At 29.4% G+C, this 6,839-nt stretch overlaps 1 long non-coding RNA gene across 3 annotated transcripts; it reads left to right on the plus strand.

Moving 5' to 3' along the window:
* The first annotated feature begins 2,105 nt into the window (after nucleotides 1–2,105).
* LOC113306994 lies at nucleotides 2,106–5,325 on the plus strand. 3 transcript variants are annotated; one of them, XR_003338970.1, is made up of 5 exons: nucleotides 2,106–2,801; nucleotides 2,896–3,155; nucleotides 3,765–3,833; nucleotides 4,152–4,222; nucleotides 4,541–5,325. It is a non-coding gene; the product is annotated as an uncharacterized LOC113306994 (long non-coding RNA). The 3 variants fall into 3 exon arrangements; XR_003338969.1 differs by having other exon boundaries at nucleotides 2,106–3,155; XR_003338971.1 differs by having other exon boundaries at nucleotides 2,106–3,150.
* The last annotated feature ends 1,514 nt before the right edge of the window (nucleotides 5,326–6,839 follow it).

The raw sequence follows: 6,839 nt of genomic DNA on the forward strand, positions 1-6,839 counted from the left end.
GTTTTGGGATACTACGGGGGTTAGTCCACGAGTGAGTTGGATGGAGTTTAATGTATTTTGAGTCTTGGGGATTTTGAAGGAGTGTAAGAGAGTATAGGGAGTTTGAGAGAGTTTGGTGTGTTGAGTGTAGGGAGTTTGAGAGACTCTCCTAAAATCTCTACTTTTTTGAGAGATTTGGAGTGAGGCAAAAATACACTATAAACTCCCTAGAACTCCCCCAAAAAAACAAACTCTCTATCATTCTAATTTTTACCACTAACAGGGAGTTTAAGAGTTTCTTTCAAACTCCCCCACGACTAACGGGGTTTTTTTAGGGAGTTTGGGAGACTCTTCTAAACTCTCCCACGACTAACGGAGATTTTGAGAGACTCCCTCGAACTCCCTCACGACTAACGGGAAAAAACACAACTACACCCAACTCCCCCAACTTCCTTGAGGACTAACACCCTTGTACATTAAAACTTCGTGAAATTAATCCGTAATAAATAAATAATTTCATTAAAATAATATTTTTTATCAATCCCGATTTGAGTCAGTGTACTAAATTAATAACCTCGCTAAATTTATAAGATAATAAAAAATTTAAGCTTCCAATAGGGCCCAACTAATATATAAATTAATAATCAGTATAGTATCACTACATATAGTGCTTTATTAAAACATGAATCCAAAATTATTTGTTTCTTGTTCACATTTGTATAATATTGGACTTCATTTCTAATTTTTGTAATATGTTGAGAAGTTCCGCAATGATATTCTTAATTCTTGTGTTGTTTTTCTTATTGTTTTAGTTTTAACATCAAAGTTTTTATATTTACACACATAATATGCAATATATGATCTAATATTATGTCATAAAATAATTAGTAAATAATTTGATTTGGAAATAAAATCTTTAAATACTTGCTATTATATGAAAATTGTTCTAACACTTATTTTCGAAATCTTATTATGGAAATTTTTTTAAAAACTTATTTTTGAAATTTAAATTTGGTATGCTTCGATATATTAATAACTTATTAATTTATCGATATATTAATACTTCGCTAAATTTTTTATATAAAAACAGAGTTTTTTCGAGCGACGTGGTTAATCGGAGCTTCTGGTTGATTCTGGCCCCACCGAATTTTTAAAAAGGAAGTTTATTTGACGTGTACCATAAGGAAATGTGCAAAAAGATTCCACGTATTTTTTTTGGAAACAAATATTTTGTTGCCAATAAAAATTTATCTCAAATAATAAAATATTAACAAAAATAATTAAGTCATGCATTCACGGTTTCACCCAAAAACTAAATTAATCATGCATCAATCACGAAAATAATCACGCAATCAATCGCATCATCGATTATAACATTAATAAATTTCTAAAAAAAATTATGAAAAATATATCCAATGTCCAATATCCTGTTATAATTCTTCGAATTTCTCTTTTCCTAATTACAATTTCGTTCTATCAATTAAAATCAATTATTCCCGATGACACTTGCGATAATGAGAAACTTAAAAAAAATGATTAAATTGATTGTGGATACTAACCTTTCGATCAGAGAATGTGTCTCTCTTGCAAATAACTTTATTGTTAATCTTGTTTGACAACAAAAAAATTGCGCAATCATTAGAATTTGAAACAAAATAATAGGAACAAATATTGATTAGCATATAAATAATCGAGCAAACAAACAAAAAAAATAACGGGCTAAGCTCATACAAAAAATTCATAAAAAAACGAGCAATATTGTTGAATTAGTTAACGTCATTTACACGTTACTTTTTTTTAATTTTGTTTATACCATAATTAAAACAAAATAGATGTAAATTAAATTAAAAAAAGAAAGATTAAATAAGGTGAATTGTTAATTTTGTTATGTCTTGATATGCCCCGGATTTTGTATACTAATATGTTTCCAACCACTGATTATGATGATATGGATATAATATATATGTCCAAAATTTAAAGAGATTTTTATACCTATCACGATTTTATTCCTTAAATTAAATATTGTTTTACCTATTTTGAGGTTTTGTTTTCCTGAAAATTTCATGCTCATGTTATCTATATAAAGTGCTCTGCAAGGTTGGGATCACGTGGTGAGTTTTTTTCCGCTAAGGTTTTTTGTTCTTGCTTTTTTATTATTCGTTTTTTTTATTATTGTTAATAATGAATATCAGATCTTTTGATGATGTTTGGTTTTTGATTTGCAGATGTTGGTTGTGAGTCTCTTTGCTTTAGTGGCGATAAATCAGCGTTCAATGATGTCTTGTAAAGATGAGGTGATGAGTTTGATATTTTGTTTCTTAGAATCTGTGTTTTGAGCATTTTTAGTTTTCCATGGGAAAAAAGAATTTGGGGCGAATAATATGTGTACCTGAAACCAGATCAACTTTCTGTTTATTCTTACACTGTCAATCAAAATTCTTGTTTTTTCTAATTCTTGGGTTCATCATTTACTGCCTTCAGCAGTAGCATGACTTACTTTATTTTTCTTTTCCCAATTCTTAATTTTTTTTGTTTGTTTCCTGCATTTGCTGCCTCCAACAGTAGCATGACTTATTCTATTTTTCTTTTCCCAATTCATAAAAAAATTTGTTTCCTCATTAATGCATGATGCAGTTTCTTTTCAACCAGATTATGGTAAGAAATTTACGAATATCAATCGATATTATTTCCAAGATTTAGTTTTTGCCTTCTTCAGAAGATAATATATGGCTACCATAAATTGATATTATTTCCCATAAATCGTCTTCTATTTATGGAATTTTTGGGCTTGGTCGAATTCTATATAAAGCACTCGCACAAAGGTAAACTCTTATCATTTATCCTATTGTTTTTTTATTCTCCTATGATTTTATTGTTTTTTGGTTTTTTGGTTTGGAAATTGATTTTTTTTTGCAGATGATGGTGATATATCCTCGCAGCGAAGGATGAAGCGATGAACTTTTATCTTTCATAGTTCACAGTTTTTCCTTAAACATCTTCTATTACGCAACCGTAGTTTTTTTTATTCCTTTATTCCTTTTATTGTTTAGTATTTTTGTTCCTTTTAATTTATATTTGGTTTTGTTTTGCAGTTGATCGTAATCGTTTCTCATAGTCAATATTGAAACAATAAAATTAAATCTGGACGTTTACTTTCGTACGAGTGTATAGGTGAGGTAATGAGCATCTTTTTCTATGGTTATTTTTGTTTCATATCTTTATTACTACCGTTCCTATGATTTTTTTCCCTTTTATGATTTTGCGCCTATGATTTTGTCCCTGCTGCTTCACTTTTGTGATATGTGATCGAAGCAATTCAAGGATGAATGAGATACAAAATGATGAATGAGTTTTAATATTATTTTTCATTCCATAAAAAAAAGATCCTCATTCTTAAATGTGTAGAAAATGCTCAATATATCTCAATTGTGTACAAAAGCAAACACAAAAAATAAAATAAAAAATATTAATTATATTCCTGGACGTGAAAATAGATATTTAACATTTTTTGTACAAAATATATTTTTTGGATCGTTAAATAAGGGATTAATTAGACAAAATATTGCAACAAATAACATAGTTATTGGAAAATATTTTGCTATCCAAAAATATACTAAAAACTATAAGAAATTTATTATATTATTTCCAAAACTAAGTTAATGAATTTTGCAGGCTTTGCTCTATATAAAGCACTCAAGAATAGGACAAGACATTATTTGCACGTCGCTTTTTCTTCTACGGTATTGTTCGAGTTTTTTTTATTATTATTTGTTGATCTTTTCCAGGTACGTTCGAAAGTGTTTCATGGGAAACTCGAAAGTGTTTATGGGAATCCTGATCAATTTCCGCAAGAGGTAAAGGATTTGGTATATCTCTTTGGAATTTTTGAATCTTCTTATATGCAAGTTGATTAAATATTGTGACATCCAATATAAGTTGATTCTGAAATTTGGCATCGTGGGTGATAACGCGAGATATTTTCTGTTTGCAAGTTTGACGTTGCACCTTAAAATTGTACAAAATATTGCACATTGCTTTTTTGTTCTTCGGTATTGATCGTAGTTTTTGTTTTTGTTTTGCAAGTACGCTCAAAAGCTTTTCATCTACAGTATTGGTCGTGTTTTTTATTTTTCTTATTGTTGGTTGATTACTAATATGCATTTGTTTTGCAGGTATGCTCAAGCTTTTCATGGGAAGCTCGAAAGTACTTATGGGAATCCTGATAAATTTCCGCAAGGATTTGGTATATCTCTTTTGAATCTTTGAATCTACTTAATTATATGCAATCGATGTTGCACCTTAAAATCGCAAATACATTCTTGCAATAAATGCTAACTGTACTTCATAAACGGAATAATCGCTTAGGCTAGCTTAGATTAAGCTGTCACATATACTATCACACTATTTTTTTTAGGTTTTATGATCATATGAGAAACGTAATAAATTTGAATATTTTTAAATCAACAATATATGTCAAGAAGATTTTAATATATGAGACCATTGCAGATTTGCGGTAACTTGAATGAATGTTGTTAACTAAAAATTTCTTTGTTATTTGTAGGAATATCTGTGATTTCTTGGTTTAGGAGCAGGAGATTGTCAAGAAGGTTTTTAAGATCAAGAAACAGAAGGAGAATGTTGGAAATAGATAGATTTGTGAAAAAAAATTGGGTTATCTTAGATGAAGGAAATTTTGACTTTCGAGTAGATAACAAATGCGTGGATAATGTTGTGTTTCTATGGTGTATATAACTTGGGTGACTAAGATACTCGGATAATGTTGTTTTTAAAAGAAATGTGAGCACCCAACTTTATGATGGAACCTGAACCAAAATTCCAAACTAAAAATTGAAAAAGATTAGATATTGTTTTATAAATTGCATGTATAAGTTTCAACCTATGAGACCGTTGTACGGAAGACATGAACTAGATACAGTCATAAAACAAGCTTATCAAAACACTGGCCTTGGTTTGGTTAATCAACTCCCTCTCTCCCACTAAGGAACAATAATTCCTCTCTCCACTATTGCTTGGCGTATACTATATGCCTGAGATTTGTGTACGCAGATACATTTTTATTCGAAAAGACGGTGATAATTTGGAGAGACTCTGTAATCCGTTTCAGTGGAAATCGCCAGGGCATGGATGTCTTAGGGGCAAGGCGGTCACATATGGCCTCAAATTTCAAGGGGTCAAAATAAAAAAAGATTCTTCTAATAGTAGTTAATGTGTAACATATAATGAGTAAAGTGTTCTGTCTCACTTATTTGCATTACAGATAATTTGTAACACTTATAATTGTTAGCAAATGGTTTGTAACATCTATAAAAGTTATTTAAAATCTTAGCAACCAGTTTGGGCGGTAGTTTATGCCAAAATTTCGGCTTAGAACCCAAAATCTAACCAAAAGAGCTGAAATATTTGTTACGGTCATAGCCTAATTCAAGTTATCGCGTTAAACATACAAAATCTATTTTCCTATAATCTAAAATTTTAAATCTTATACAATGATTTGGTAACCCATAAAAAACCCCAAATTTCAAGTTCGCATAGGACACCCTAGACGAGTAAGACGACCTTGCGCCAGGGAAGTAATTATAGTTTCTACATAAGTCAAAGTACATGAACAAATGAAAGTGTTTCCGGTTCAACATGATTTGCTCCATCAAAAATACAAGTGGGTTACAACATTGTGTAAGTATGTTTTCTGTATTAATTAATAACTTATGTGGATCCTTGAATGTTTGTAATTTCTATTTTGTATTTCTTATGTATTTTATTAACTGGCTTATTTGACTAAGTCAAGTTATTAAAGAGACCGGTGAGAATCTCGTGACCAACCATATTAAATTTTATATTATTACTGATAAAAAGAAATGTATCAGGTAATTTTATTATTCTGAGGAATGTTTAAAAGAGTCTTATAGCCATAAATATTTTTATTTAGAAAATATAGCCGCAAATGTTTTTATCTAGAAAGGGAATGGAGATAGATAAAAAGCTTTATAAAGAATTTGATAGTTAATATTTTTATTTATTTAAAAAGGAATGAAAGTTGATAAGAAACATCTTAAATAGATTTGTTTATTTATATATTGAGATACAATTTAAAATTTAGGATTAAGTTTATATTAAAAATGATTAGTTTAATGAGAAAATATGTCTATAAAAAGAGCGGATAGATAAAAAGGACAGACCAAAACAAAATAGAAGACAGATAAATTAAAAAAGACACAGAGAGTATTTGATTATGATTTTTCTATGTTATTTTAGTTGTAATTATTCTTTATTTAGTGATTAATTTTCATTTAAAGTATTTTTAGTTTTATGCAAAGAAAGAAAACCAGAAAAAGTTATTAAGTTATCAAAAAAATTACCACATCTATTTAACCTCAATGATATACCAAAAATATCGAAGGACATCATCGAAACTGGGGAGCTTATAAAAAATCAAATGGCCAAACGAGAATCTTTTGAGCAGATTATCATGTACCGCGATCTCTATGACGCTTTTGCTGATGAAGTACATGCACATAATAATTGAATGGACCAGAAAATGCAAAAATAAAATCCAAATAAAAAGCCAAAAAAGGAAAGCATAAACTCCATAAATTTTAAAAATATCAAAACTAGAAAAAGTCTGAAAGGCATAACTTTTTAATTTGTTTTATTTTATTACATTGCGTTTTTATTAGTTTATTGGATGTTTTATTAATTTTCAGGTCATAAGCTTATTGAATTTAAAAACATCATAAGTCAGATACTGCCCGTGCATAGCACAGGTGACCAACTAGTTGATAGAATTTGGCAGTCCCAAGTATATTAATTTATCGAAGTTTTACTGTATAAGCACCCCTTCT

This window comes from Papaver somniferum, chromosome 8 (assembly GCF_003573695.1).
Source record: "Papaver somniferum cultivar HN1 chromosome 8, ASM357369v1, whole genome shotgun sequence".
Lineage (NCBI taxonomy): Eukaryota > Viridiplantae > Streptophyta > Magnoliopsida > Ranunculales > Papaveraceae > Papaver > Papaver somniferum.